The sequence below is a fragment of the Eublepharis macularius genome, chromosome 5 (genome assembly GCF_028583425.1).
Source record: "Eublepharis macularius isolate TG4126 chromosome 5, MPM_Emac_v1.0, whole genome shotgun sequence".
Taxonomy (NCBI): domain Eukaryota; kingdom Metazoa; phylum Chordata; class Lepidosauria; order Squamata; family Eublepharidae; genus Eublepharis; species Eublepharis macularius.
Window position 1 is genome coordinate 160724648 of NC_072794.1, and position 15968 is coordinate 160740615.

The following is a 15968-nucleotide window of genomic DNA, read 5'->3' on the forward strand; positions in this document are numbered from 1 at the left end:
AACTAAAAAAAAAAAAATGGAATTGTATTCTCCTGATGGGGGAGAAATTTGTGCACAAGCTTTCATGCACTGCCTCATGGGAGATGTAGTTATTCTGGGGAAGGCCTCTAGACACCCTTCAATATTATGGTGAGCTGCTCTGCTATTTTCACACCCTAAAAATTGGAGCCAGGAAGCACTTGACAGCCTGGACACAAAGTAGCTACTGTGCATGGTAAAAACTGTTCAGCACGACTTTTAAGTTGAAGATTGAACAACCGCATCAAGGTGATATCTCAAGGCAACAAAGAGTTTAATCAAGTAAGTTTGCTGGTGATTGTAATAATTTTCTGAGCATTCTGGTGTTCGGTTTAAAGGTTGTTTCACATGTGTTTCCAGTGTTCTCATACAGTGTTTTGCTAAAAATAACTTCTTTGCAAGCATGTACAGATATGATTATTAGGGAGCCAAATGTGGAATGTTAAATGTACGCTTAGTATAAATTATGGAATTGAAGTTTAAATTCTTTATTGGTAAGTGAGAAATAATTTTTTTCCCTACCAGAACATCCTAAGATACTAGTGGGTTTGTGTTAAACTCATAATTCGTCTACATTTTGTGCTCCCATGATGTTCTTCCCTGTTGGTCACCTGGAACCATAAACATGATGATTTCTAAGTTTATATGGCCACTTTCTCCAAATAAAAATGGGAGAGGCAGTGTATTGCTTCAAGGAAGAAGCAGCACTTCTGCTGCTGTGTGCAACACACATTTGTAGCATGTGCTTTTATCTAGCAAACCTTTGAGTGAGTGACAGGAAACTATTCTAATAGAATTCTGTCCTAGTCTGCAATTGGTATTTTAAGAAGGATTTAGACCAATTGGAATGGTTTCATAGGGAGGGCAACACAGAGGCTGAGGGTCTGGAAAAGTCTTATGAGGACAGTTGAAAGAACCAGTTGTGTTCAGCTTGGATATGAGATTAACTGAGGAAGCGCACGATCATACTCTTCCAGTACGTAAAGGGCTGTCACATAGAAGAGAGCAACACCTTGTTCTCTGCTGGTACAAAGACAAAGCTACATCAAATGGGCTTAAGTTACAGGATGGTAGATTTCAGCTGAACATTAGGAGAAATTTGAGCAATTCAGCAATGGAACCCATTATCTGCAGCTTGCCCTTACTAGAGGGTTTCAGGTAGGTGGAGTGTTTTAATTTGAATTTCCTGCATTGAGTAGGGGATCAGACTTGATGGTCTATGAGCTCTCTTCCAACTCTATGTTTTTGTTATCTCACAGGCCCTCTTAACGTGTACCGTATACAGACAATATGGGAGCTGCTGGATTATTCCCATACCATCTGGAAAATGAGGTATCTCTTTGATATATGGGAGGAATCCGTTCTGCATTTGCTGTTCACATCACTCTTGCCCCAAGTTCTGGTAGTGGTGATACTGGAGTGCAAGAGGAAATGCAGTGTGGGCCATATGGCTTGCTACTTCTTTCCTTATCCTGATGAAACAGGAAATTGAACCAAACTATTTTATGCTTTTGTAGCCCTTATGCTTTCATTGTAGTAATTGGAGTGCCAAAGAACTGATCAGAACACGAAAAATGAGGAGGTAAAATTCTGGGGTGCATAACTTCAAAGTGCAGGTGGGGGAGTCATATTTTTCAAAGCTCTCCCATATAGAAAGTTCCTATGTGTAGTATGCTAGCGCATCAGTGAGAGATTATATTAAACCGCCCTTTGATATTCTTGTTTATGACAATACGGGGGGGGGGGTTAGTGGCAGAGCTGTCAAAAATGCATTTCCCCACTGCAATCTGAAATGGTACAGTTCAGAATTGTACCATTTCATTCTGTTTAATGAGAAGTGTTTATGTGGCCACCAAAAAGCCGAAAATAGGCCCAAATGTTGGGATGGATTCCAACTAGTGTTTCTCTGGGTAGAAAGACTTCTTCTAATTGAGTGTGATTTTTCCTTACTCCCCCGTCTTGTCCCCAAGGAACAGGATTTTTAGATGTTTCAAGCTCCCCCACTGAGGCGGCATGGGAAAATCACACTTTGCAAGTGGAAGCCCTTCTGGTCACAGAAATGCTACTTGAGATCCAACTATTTGTTTCCTGATTTTTTTAAATTTTTTAGTGCATTTATACTCCACCGTGCTCAGCAAGACATTATTGGCAGCAAGATTAGAAAATAATTAAAATTTGCTTTTCGGTGTTACCTTCTCAGAAACACAGTTGCACCTTAGCAAAAATGGGAGGAATTGCTCATTGTCCAAAACTATTTCTGATAATTTTAATATATGAGCACTACTCTGGCCCCTGATCTGAACAGAGTTCCTTAGTTCTATTAAAATTAATGAGTTTTAAGTGTGTGTAATTCTGTGTTGTCTTTATTTTTTTCTGCTTTCTCTGACTGGAGTAGTCTACTTGTGTGAGCAGCATCAAACATCCTTTGGGAACTCACAGATCTTGGTTACAGAGGCTTTATTTGTTAGGTGCATTTTGCCGCTTCAGAAATCACAAAACATTGCTGCAGCCAAGTGTGAAGAAAGTGACTACAAGTAACATGTAACTCCTATCCAAGGAATACTCTGTTTTTAAAGTTCTAGTGTCAAAGCCTGACTGTTTTTTTTTCAAGGTCTGTGAGGGCCAGCAGTGAACCTCCAGATGTGGAGCTCCTAGAACCAAAGAGGAATGGTAATGTTCAACTTTAATTTTGAAATCCTATTTTTTTAAAACTTTCCTTCTTGATTTAGAGAGTGTAGAATTTTAATACTGTCCCATAACCCATGGTTTGGGTTTTAATTGAGGGTTTTGGGGGGGGGCGGGGTGGATATGAAATTTTAAACCTGCATGGCTTAGCTGTTAGGCTTTAACTGTTAACCTTCCTGAGCCTTTTAGAAAGGCGGTTTAGAAATTTAGCAAATAAATGGTTAATGAGCCAACCAGTTAGGTGTTTCCCCATTTTACAATTGATTGCAAAGTAGAAGCAATTCTGATACTTGCCTGCTTTTCTTAGAATTCAGATGCCTTTTTAACAAAATGAACTGGATCCAAATGAAACTAGCAATTTCCACCACCTTCCCCCTTCTGTCTGCATACTCCGTTCATGTTTCTCAGGGTCCCCTTCACCACAGGAGCCACATTTCATTGAGATGAGTGGGCTACACTGGGGGCAGGAGAGTTAGGAAAGTTCTGTTCCATGGATGTGAAATTTAGTCTTGATCCAACCCACCCCAAACTGAATGTAGTATTGGAGAGAAGAGTGGATTAAGCTACCACAACAGAGGAGGTTAAAGTTACCTTACTCCCTTGCAGAGTAAGCTAGTCTGGCTCTGTAAATCGCCTGGATGGCAGATTGCTTTGGGAACCATCTGCAAGCTGCTGGAGTTTCTCGGAGGATATGAGCATAATAAATAAATGAAGGCTGTGTTTTTTGCATCAGATGATATAACAGTAGGGAAGAATGTCTTTAGGGGAAGCAAGTGCTATGGGGCTTCTCCACTGCTTTGATTTGCAAGTAGTGGGTCTTGAGTTCATCTTCCTTCAGAGAATAATAAACTTGGAATTCGCTGCCTCAGGATGTAGCGATAGCCACTAAAGGCCGATCTCCACATTACATTTTTTAGCAAGTTCAGGTTCCCCAGACTCAACTTGCTTTCTTCACAGCCATGCACAAGCTGCAGAGAATTGCTTTTTAAAAGAGTGCAGGGCCCTGATTCAGCTCATAACCGTGTGTAGGGGGAGAGAGGCTCTTGCTTTCTTCCCTCCACCAGTGCCATTTTCTGGAGCTGAAATGATCTGGAGAGGAAGGACTTACATCCCTCATTTTACAAGGTTAGTTTTTTAGCATCTATATTTCAAGACTGTTACAAGAGAGAAGAGTAAAAAGCTGTTCACTTAAAGTAATGAGTTGTAACCAAGTCTTTAAGACAGTTCTTTCCAATTTGAACATAGACATCTAAATTGCATCCTTCTACTTTTGATAGGTTTTCTTTTTTGAACTTTTATGTTGCAATTTTCTGTCTTTGGAATGAGAATTTTCAGTTTTTGCTGCATGTCAAAACACATTTTGGTGAATTTTGTGTTACAAGTGGAGGATGTGCTTTGAATTAAAATCTCAAGATCACAAGTTGAACTTTGGAAGAATAAGAGAAAGTTTTTGTCTGATTCCATTTATAATACAGTCGTTTGTGAAAAAGAAACATTTAATATTTGCTTGTATATTCATTTATTTGTTATCATAATCAAAGGCAGAACAAAGGATACAGCAAAAATATCTTCCCAAATTTGTTGTTATCCTTTTAATTCAAAAGAAAAACCCAGCTGCAGGCAGGCAGGCAGGCTAGAAATTTATGAAATAAAGCAGAGTATGGAGGAAGTAGATAGGTGACACTTTTTGTCTCCTTCCCCTAAGGTCTAGAACTCAGGCTCACCCAATGACATTGCTGGATAGTAGATTCAGAAAAGAAAAAAGGAAGTTCTTCATCATGCCATGCATAATTAACTTAATGGAATTTGCCTTCACAAGAAGTAAGAATGGCCCCTGGCTTAGATGACTTCTGGCCAGCTACTCAGAGAAACATAATGCAGACCAAGGTGGACCCTTGATCTGATAAAGTAGTGATTTTGGTTTTTTTAAGTTATCACAACCTAATTGTGTGCAATAATGCTGAGAGGTCCTAAGCAGGTAGGGTTGCCGGAGGTGGAAATTCCTGGAGATTTGCGGTTGGAGCCAGATGGGGTTTGGTGAGGGACCGCAATAGGGTTTAATGCCATAGAGTCCACCCTCCAAAACAGTCATTTTTTTCCAGTGGATATGATCTCTGTAGTAATTCTCAGAGATTTCCAAGCCCCACCATGAGGGTGGTCACTCTAAAAAGCAGACCTACTTAGAAATTTACTCAATTCTTACACCCAGGTAAGAGTTCTTAGGACAACATCAAAATATATTTGTTATATAACAGTGAGAAGAGAAACAGGATCAGAATCATATTTCACAAAACATTTAATAAATAGTTTGCTTCATTTGACTGACTGATTGACTGACTGACTGAGAGCGGAACTACAAGTGACAAAAGCCACAGGTTGGACACTTGTCAGCTTCCCTCAAGTTTTGATGGGAAATGTAAGCAGCTTGGCGGAATGTTGGACAAGTGACAGTTGAAAAGTCCATTGGACAGCAGTCAGCGAGCCAAGCTGCAAGACTAGGATGCCTACATTTCCCATCAAAACTTGAGGGAAGCTGACGAGTGTCCAACCTGTGCCTTTTGTCACTTGTAGTTCCGCTCTGAGTGACTGATGCCCTGCCTTTCCTGACTGACTGACACCTTCCCTTTCTCCTCAAAGGGGACCCAAAGTGGCTTACACTGTTCTCTCTTCTTCATTTTATCCTCATAACAACCCTACGAGATACACTGACAGTGTGTGACTAGCCCAAAGTCATCCAACAAGCTTCCATGTCAAACTGGAGATTACAAACCTGGGTCTTCAAGATCCTAGTCTGATGCTGTCACTATTACACCATTGGAGGGAAAGGTGAATACCTGCTTATGGCATTTTGCCCCTTTTAATGTTTCCTTAGATTTTTTTTTGCCATCCAAGGCTCTCACCTTAGTTCCCTCTCAGTTTGACTTACAGAATAGGAAGGCTTAACTATAGATAGTAGTATGACAGAATGCTCAGTGTCTGGGGTTTCTATGAGGTTAAAAAAGAACCATTTAATTTAGATGAAACAGGCATGTTACTTAACCAGAAATAAGAATTTATTTATAAGTACATATGTGTAATGGTTTCAGAGTAATTTATAAGCATATTGATTTCAGAATAATTTGTAAGTATAGTGGTTTCAATGGTTGTTGTGGGTTTTCCGGGCTGTATTGCCGTGGTCTTGGCATTGTAGTTTCTGACGTTTCGCCAGCAGCTGTGGCTGGCATCTTCAGAGGTGTAGCACCAAAAGACAGAGATCTCTCTATGTCATAGTCACTGAGACACTGAGAGATCTCTGTCTTTTGGTGGTACACCTCTGAAGATGCCAGCCACAGCTGCTGACAAAACGTCAGGAACTACAATGCCAAGACCACGGCAGTACAGCCCGGAAAACCCACAACAACCATCGTTCTCCGGCCGTGAAAGCCTTCAACAATATAGTGGTTTCAAATTAGTTATAGATCTTTAAATGTTTATACACAGGCCAAGTCACAAAGACTAATTTTCCCCACAGCTGCCACTTAGGCTATAAAAATACCTGCCAAAGAACGTGGAATTCTGTGTTCCCAGAAGTTAACTTGCTACATACACTGGTTTCATCCTCAAAGAAAACACAGACTTCTTCTCTCAACACTTCACTTGCAGGATTTTATTTATTTATTTATTCCAAATTTCTATTCCGCCCTCCCCACGAGCAGGCTCAGGCAGGCTCAACGTCCTGTCACCCCCCACAGGCACCGACTTTCATGCAGACTCACTGACTTGACTGAACGCTTCCTCTCTGCACTCGGACTAAACTGCAGCTCACTCCACCCTCTGGGGTACAGCTATCAGCCTAGGGTAAAGCCCGCTTCACTCACCCAACTAGTCCCCTCCTTCTTTCTTTAGAAACCTGCATGTTAAATCATAGCATACGTACAAAACTCCATATCAATTAGCAGAAATGGAATACACAAATGATTTACATGGCAACATTACACTGTTTATGTGTTCTAAGCCATGTTTTCCTACACCTAAACTATGATGCTTGAGGAGTCCTAGAAATTCCAAGGAAACTAACTTCTAAACTATATTCCAAGTGTGCCAAGGAGCAATTTTGGCAATTGTAAAAAAATTTCTTGCCATCCGTTTCAGTTAACTTTGTACATTTGTCAACAGAAGGAAACTTTAAATGTGATCATAACGATTATATATCATAGGCACAAATTATTGCAGGAATAGCAATCATGATAATCAGCTGCCTGGGGATGTGGTGGGTTCCCACTCAATGGCAATCTTCAAGGAGCGGCTGGATGAATAATTGTCAGGGATGATTTAGACTGTTCCTGCATTGGGTAGGGGGTTGGACTGGCTGGTCTGCAAGACCCCATCCAATTCTTACGATTCTATTATATGATGTACTATATGATGTATATTTGGGAGGGAGGGTACAGTGAAAGGAGGAATTTTAAAAAGTTAAAATTCAACAAGACCTGAATTCTCTGGAGAAGTGGACGGTTGTGAACAGGATGCAATTCAACATGGATAAGTGAACAGTATTACATCTAGGCCACAAAAATGCGAAGCACAAATACAGGATGGGGGATACATTTCTGGGTAGTAGTGTATGCAAAAGAGATCTTGGAGTAAGAGTGGACTGTAAACTAAATATGAGCAGTCAGAGTGGTGCAGTGGCAAAAAAGGCAAACTCAGTCTTTGGTTGTATCAAAAGAGCCATTGCATCAAAATTGCAGGCGGTCATAGTCCCTCTCTATACTGCCTTGGTCAGGCCGCACCTGGAGTACTGTGCAGTTCTGGAGGCCTCACTTCAAAAAGGATGTGGACAAAATCGAGACGGTGCAGAGGAGAGCGACGAGAATGATCAGGGGTCTGGAGACTGAGCCCTACGAGGAAAGGCTGAGGGCCTTGGGAATGTTTAGTTTGGAGAAGAGGAAATTGAGGGGGGACATGATCGCTCTCTAAATATTTGAAAGGCTGTCATTTGGAGGAGGGCAAAGAGCTGTTCCTGTTGGCAGCAGAGGGTAGGACGCGAAGCAACGGGCTTAAATTACATGAAGAAAAGTACCAGCTGGATATCAGGAAAACCTTTTTCAGGGTTAGAGTAGTTCAAAGGTGGAATCAGCTACCTAGGGAGGTGGTGAGCTCCCCTTCCCTGGCAGTTTTCAAGAAGAGGCTGGATGAATCTTTGTCAGGGATGCTTTAGGCTCATCCTGCATTGGGCAGGAAGTTGGACTAGAAGGTCTGTATGGCCCCTTCCAGTCTCTTGATTCTGTGAACATTCATTGTAGACAGTTGCTTATCCCAAATTAAGATAAAATGAATCTGGCTGTTCAAGCAAGCCACTTGTTTATATTTTTTCAACGCAATTACCTGTTGTCGTGATGTACCCATCCCACTCTACTAAATATTTTCAGCTGCTGAGGAATAATCTGCCACTTAAAATGACAGACTGCAAAATCACATTAACTGTAATGACTCTTGTGTTGTAAGGTCTAGGTCTGAATGAAGAGTTCTTTTAGATAAAAACTTTTTTTTTCTTTTGCCAACATGAACAGGATTCGAAGTATTGCTTGCTTTTGTGGATGCAATCTAATACAAGCTTCTAAAAATTGTCATGAAGCAGACAAATTGGAGCAAGTTTTGAGTTGATCAAAGTGCTCACTTTGGCCAGCAACAAAGAGAGAATGCAGACAACCATTACCCAAGTAGTGTCACAATATGTGTATAATCATTTGATAAGCATGGCATCTCTAACGTTCTGTGAAGAGGTTTTTTTTTTTACACATACACAACCCAATTCTACTTAAGACCTATAGGTCAGAGGAGTAAAGAAAGACGGAAAGAAAATTCATATTTGATCAGAAATTTGGGGAAGAAAGAGAAAATAGTATCGGTTTTCCATCACTTGTACGAGGGGATGGGGAAATAACTTGTATCTAGTGAGCTTCCAAAATGCTTAGACACACCATGGTAGCTGACAATTTGGGGAATTCTCACAAAGAAACACTTCTGTTTAAAGCATGTACATGAGAATGTGATTGAGCCATGATTCCCAGAAACATGAATGCGGGCCTTCCAAGACGCACATGCTGCAGGCTTAAGTTAGTAACTTTTTACACATTCACAATGGAAAACACTAATGTATATGCGGTGAACATGTTTACCATGTAAAATGCATTCAGTAAGAAGCAGTAGAAATCAGCTCTCTAGGAAGCACAGAAATTAATTCAGCCTTCTAAAGACATTTTAATAGAACTGTCATAGGATTAAGACCTCCTGCGTTGAAAATGAGTGTTTGCTTCAGCATGTTTTTCTTATAAAAGATTTTACATTTTACCTAGCAACAAAAGAGCACAGAAGTATGAAAATATTCTCCCTATTGAATTGAATTTTGGTTCGGTGATGCAGGGAGTATCTCTTACAATAAATTTCCCTCTCAATGCTTTGCTTAAGAGTTCAGCAGCCTGATCTTAAGCATGTTTATTCAGATAACCCCCAATCAAGTAATTGGGCCTCCTTGCAAATCTATGTGCCTAGTAAGTAAATTTATTGTATTCACTATAAAACACCCTTACTGTCCCCTCCCCTTTAAAAGAAGAGAAAACACCCTTATAAACTCCCAAATCAAAGCTGGAAGCTAATTACATAAATCAGTATATATAGCTACAAGTGCATGGTTTGTGATGAAACCACAACGTTTAACAAATTGCTGATGACCTCAGGCCCCTGTTTGGCAGCCACCAGAACAAAGTGCATAACATTTCTGACTAGCTCTATACCTTTTCCTCACCTTTACCTACCTAGACAGAAGTGCATGTTTATCAGGTCTAGGCTTGGATCCAGGGAATGATTTCCGCAAACAGAAGGAGGGGGGGTGGGTTTTGCCAGTTTTCTACCCACTTGCTGCAGACTTTGCTGCAGACCCAATTCTGGTTCCTGGGGGTTCTTTGTCCCCCCCAACAGCAGCATTTCCAAGGAGATTGGTGGGCTACAGTGGGGTGGGGAGGCAGAGAAGTCCTCAAGTGGGATCTTACTGCTGGATCTAAGCCGTAGTCTGAGGCTTTCACTTTTAAACCTAACCTTCACCTACAAAGAGCAGTCAAGAAAAGGAGGTAATTCCTTCAATTTTAAGAGATTACATATTACATCCTAAAACTACAATCCTGTGCATAATTATTTGGAGCCCAGACCCACTGAAAAAGTTAGAGTTAGGAATGGATCAGGCTGTATTGTGATGCTTCAATTCATTTTCTGCATGTTGTACCTCTGTGTTTAAGAAAACAATGTTCATTTACTAAAACACATTTTCTGCTTCATTTCTTACATTTACATTTCCGAGTGACACCATGCAGACCAAAGTAGTCCTAAGGTTGTGTGAAAAATGCACTGTAGTCTGTTTCGAGGTGCATTGTGTCAAAAATGCGAGATTATATGCCCGAAAAGCTGATGAGGGGATTATGTTGACCCATCAGTTTTGATCTGTCACCGAAGCAAAGAATCAGTATCCCTCCCCGTGATGATTTCCTTGTCTTTGTGTCCTTTGGAAGTAGATTTTCCTTTAAAAATATTAAATATCCCAGGTATTTGAAAGTTACAGAATCATAATAGCTAAAAACACTTTCAGAAATCTCAACTTCATATCTCCTCTACCACACACACCGGAGGCTGAATTTTATTTTTTATTTATTTTATTTCATTTAAATTATTTATAGTCTGCCTTTCTCACTAAGACTCGTGGAAGATTACATAGAGTATGTCAATACACTCAATCAGATGATACATCTAATGAGCAATCTAATAGGACTGGGACTGCAGAAATCTGAAACAAAGCTCCTATCTGAACAAAGCATAAGTATTAAACACGGCATGTTAAGCAGCGCAGACCATTATATTACATCAGTAGAAATGCAATGCATTTTCCTGGACCAAACTGTTATGCTGTAGCTCCGTTCCCTCTATGTTAACGATAGGATGGTTGGAGATCTTTCATTCATAGGGTCACCATAGGTTGGAGGTGACGAGGCACATAACACACACACTATTTCCTTTATTAAAATATCCTTCAGATTGAAGCAAACTGCTGTTCTCTTAGTTTCTGTAATAAAGAAATATTAATACATGTCTACCCTATAGGGCCGTTCTCAGGATTGAAATAATATGTCCCACACTAAATGCTTTACATGCAATGAATAAATGTAGCTGATTATGATTCTTCCATTCATGTTTTCTCCGTTTTTGAAACAACTGGTCCTTTCCAGTTCCTTATGTGGCTGGCCTGTATCCTCCAGGTTATTGTATTTTGCTTAGGATTGGTCTTTTTTGGTTATCTGCAATCAGGCTCTTTGGAGTGAGCCTTGGAGAAGAATGGGGCAACTGCAACAGTTTCACTGTAGATGGATGCACGGCTTTTACCATAAAGCAGAAACCTTCCTTTGCAACCCAGCGTATAAATGTGATGAGTGCTTGGTGACAATAGCCCACTTCTCACTAATCAGTGGACCTGTGACTGGTGGGAGAACAGCATTCTTACAATCCAAAAACATGACCATGGGCAGATGATTTTTTTTAATTAAGACAATCTCGCCTCCTGTGCGCCTAAAAAAGATACATAATTTCATATCAGTGGGAAAGTGGGTGGCAACTTTTTAAATATATACTTATTTACTTCATTTATGCCCTGACCTGGAAAGCCCGGGTGAGCCTGATCTCATCAGATTTCAGAAGCTAAGCAGAGTTGGCCTTGGATTGGATGGGAGACTTCCAACGAAGACCAGGGTTGCAGAGGCTGGCAATGGCAAACCACCTCCATTAGTCTCTTGCCATGGAAACCCCGCCAAGGGTGACCATAAGTCAGCCATGAATTGAGGGCATCTCCACCACCACTTCATTTATACCTTACCCTGCCTTCCTTTCCAGTGGAGACTCAAAGCAGTTTACATGGTTCTCCATTTTATTCTTACAACAACCCTTGGAGGCTGATTAGGCTGAGGATATATGACTGGCCCAGGGTCATGTACCAAGCTTCCATGGCAAAGTGTGGATCTGAAACTGCGTCTCCCAGATCATAGTCTGACACTAACCATTACATCACGCTGGGTCTCATAGGGACACCCATAGTGCCTGCCTGCTGCCATACACTGGCACTTCATAACATCTGCTCCATGTTTGATTCTAGATAAAACCATGATACAAGTTTTCCCTTGTCATGGAGATGCCGCTCTTCAAGCTCACTGTCAAATTGGGTAGCCTCATACAGTCATTACCATGCTTTTAAACATATTATCCAATGCCCCTTAAAAACTGTAATTGTAACCTCACATCTCTAGTATTTAAAATCTTTTTAAAAACTGGTTAATGTACCATGTGTGCATAATGCACATTTACACCTTTGTTTTCACTCTTCAACTTCCAAGCTCTCATTAAAAATATGCAACTGTTTATAAATTCTAGAACCATATCTGGATTCTACAGAGTATGTTTCAGTGGTAGCTGAAAGAGACATATTTTGTTTTGCAACAAAAAAGCTATCTTGTTGCATCTGATTTCTTTTCCTTTTGTCCCTTGCAATACAAACATTTGTGCTGCTCTGTTGCAGACATCCTCCCAATGGAATTTCAGGCTTTCTAGACATTTATTTCCCCCCCTAAAATACTACTGAATTTGTGCCATTGTCTCATCACTGATAAAATGCCTCCCCACCCCCACTGGGGGTGGTCTTTGAGAAAAGACCATGAAGTACTTGAGTTCTGGGATTCTTAATCAACCAGGTGTAGCTTCTGCTAAAATAAATTAGTTGAAGAAACTGGGATAATGGAGGTGGCTATAAAGTACACCATAAAATTAAATGTTTGTAATGGAGGAGGAGGAAGGAGACAGAAAAAGGAGTTGTGTACAAGACCTCTTGACCAATCACAGGTCAATCTTAGTAGCAGTCCAGGAGAGCCCAAGGTTGATCAGTTTTAGATGCAAGATGTTTTTGTTTGCAGAAACTTTTGGGACTCTTGTATGAAATATTTTAAGTTTTGCTACCTGAAATGGTTGATCAGTTTGAATTTTATAATATGCAGCATGCAGCGTGGGGGCCATGAGAAATCAGTGGAAATGGAATATTGAGCAATTCCCCCCAATCTCTCCCTCTAGAATTCACAGGATCAGAAAGCAAATTTTCACACCCCTTTACCTATGCTCAACAGCCCTCAAAATTCTATGCCTTCTAGAGAACAATGAACATACTCGGTCCTCAGGCTGTTGTTTTTAATTTACAAAGTAATATTTCCTGCATATTTTTATTTATTTATTTAGAAAATGTAAAATCTGCCTCTACAGAAAGCTTGCTCAAGGCAGCTTACAATGTTGTAACATGACCAAAATGATAAAACAACTTTTAAATGATTAAAAATCAACAAACTATTAAAAACAACATAAAACATAAAAAGCATTAAAACAGCAAAAAATATTTACCTGCATAAAAGGCTCATACAGGGTTCCCACCTTTTAAACAGTTTCTTCTAGCTGGCCTTTTAATATCAGTCTGCAGCAATTATCAGATGGTGTTATTTAGCTCCATACCATGAAAAGCTTTATCTGCCTGTTTCTGTGTATTAAAGCAGAATATTTTTTCCTGGCCAGTTGGCCACCTTATTTTCATAGAACAGTTCTAACGCTAAAAGCACATTGTGAAACGAGTTTTAAAAGATAAACACAAATTCTTGGGTGCAAGGAAACATTTTGGCTTGATGCTTAAAATAAACTATAGTAGCTACTAGGTGAGCCTCAAGGGAAGTGATATTTCACAGACAAGGCACCACCTCTGAAAAAGCCCTGCCTCTGGTCACCACTTGCCTTGCCTTTGCAAGTAGGACACAGAACAAACCTGACAAGGAGGGTCTTAACAGGCAGGCTAGACAGTATGCGAGGAGGCAGTTCTTCAAGCCTTTCATCACTTGGGGATCCCTTGTGTGTACAGAACCCCCATGTTGTTTGTGAATAGGGTTGCCAGTCTCCTGGTGGGTGTGGGGGATCCCCTGCTCCCAGCCTCCTCCCCCCTCCCCCCACTCACCTTGCTGGTTGGGGAACAGGCGCAGAAACAGGTTTCCCAAGGTGTGCTCCTGGCACAGCGACATCACTTCTAGGAGTGACATCATCACACAGCCCCCGGGAGTGCTCCCAGGCTTTGCCCCGAGCTGATTTGGCCAGTTTGGTGCAAGGACCTCAAGAAGTAAGTGCCGGGTCCCCCCTTCCACTGGGAGCGTAAGGGGGCCTGGCAATCCTCTCTGTGAGTGATCTCATTTTGCTGTGCTACAGATAAGGTTCCCAGGTGCCCGCTGAGTATTTGCCCTCTTGCCCACTTATCTGCCAACAATTAGCAGGAGATAGCACCCCCCCCAAGGTCACCTGCCACTGGCAGGCACCCCGGGAACATGTGTTGGGTGTGCAGTCCCAGGGGGCACAGCAACATCACTTCTGAATGTGACTTCATTGCGCCAGTTGCGGGAGCATTCTTGCACTTTGTTTGGGGCCAGTTTGGGTCTCAAATGGGCCAAATGAGCCCTGTGCAGAGCGCAGGAGCGCTCCCATGCCCAGTGTGATGATGTCACTTCCGGAAGTGATATTGCTGCATAAGCTCCAGGACGAACGCTCAGCAACACAAATTAAGTGCCAGCCCCGCCCCCTTCTGCTCAGAGGGTATAGGGACCTGGCAACCCTAGCTACAGATAGGCAGACCTTGACCAGGAAGATCTAGGCTTAGGATTGCCACCTTTGGGTTGGGAAATATCTGGAGGTTTGGGGGGGTAGAGCCTAGGGAGGGAAGGTTTGTTGAGGGGCTGAAGTTCAGCAGGTTATAATGCCATAGAATCCACCCTGCGGATTCCCTCCAGGGGAACGAATCTGTCATCTGGAAATCAGTTGTAATCCTGGAACCACCTGGAACATGGCAACCTTATCCAGGCTAGCCCAATGCTGCCAGATCTCAGAAACTAAGCAAGGTCAACCCTGGTTAGTACTTGGGTGGGAAACACATTTTGGGTGCAATTCAGAGTGCTGGTTCTTACTTGTAAAGATCTAAATGACTTGGGCCAAGGGTACCTGAATAACCATCTCCTCCCTTACTATCCAGTCCACCAGTTAAGATCTGCCTATTAAGCCTTCCTCTCTGTGTCCCCGTCTTCAGGGGTGAAGCAGGTAGTGACCAGAAACAGGACATTTTCTGTGATGGCACCATGCCTTTGAGGCTCACCTAGCACCTACTTTTCTTGCTTTTAGGCATCAGGCCAAAACACATCCTTTCCCCCTGGCATTTTATTAGCTTTTTAATGGTCTGTTTGTGTTTTATGGATAGTTTTTATGCCGCCTACGTCCAATCACTTTTTTTAAAAAGTCAGCTTTTAATGGCTTGCTTTTTTATATTGTGGTTTTTAAGTGTAAGCTCCCTCCAGCAATCCTCTGAAAAGGCGACGCAGAAATATCTTAAATAAATAAACAGGCACAAAATCTCAATGATCCAAATTTAATATTTTAAATTGACAAATTGTTTGTTGGGTGTATGTTTTTTAAATTATGGTTTTAGTGCCCTGTTAAAATTCACTTCCAAACCTGATATTCAAATGATATTCTTACAAAATAGTACATAGAATTTATATGCTGTGGAAAAACTTGTCTAATAAAAATATATCACTACAAGCGGGGGGAGGGGGCCTGTGAGAATTGTAGGGGTGGATCCCATCTCTTCTTTGAGAGCCAAGCTACAAGTGACACCTGACACAGGTTGGACACTTGTCAGCTTCCCTCAAGTTTTGATGGGAAATGTAGGCATCCTGGTCTTGCAGCTGTAATGGAGAGCCAAGCTGTAAAACCAGGACGCCTACATTTCCCATCAAAACTTGAGGGAAGCTGACAAGTGTCCAACCTGTGCAAGGCGTCACTTGTAGCTTGGCTCTCACTTGCAGCAGGCTAACCACTCACGGACCAGCCTGCCTGGCTGCAACACAGCGGGCTCCACTTGCCTGGCTCACGTGGGGGGGGGCTGTAGTGTATTCCCTCACCACCGCCTGGTAGAGGCTCCGGATCCTCCTCTCATGCCCATATTGCCGTCACCTTGACAGTGTAGAGAGTAGTGGCTCCGGCTCCCTCCTCCTCTACTCCCTCCCTCTGGCTCACACAGAGGACGTGGGGGGAGGGCAGGAGCTGTGGCTTCCGCTCCTCCTCTCTGCCCACCAGCCTACAGAGAAAAGCCTGGCCTGGGCTGGCTTCTTCTCCCTGCTCCTGGT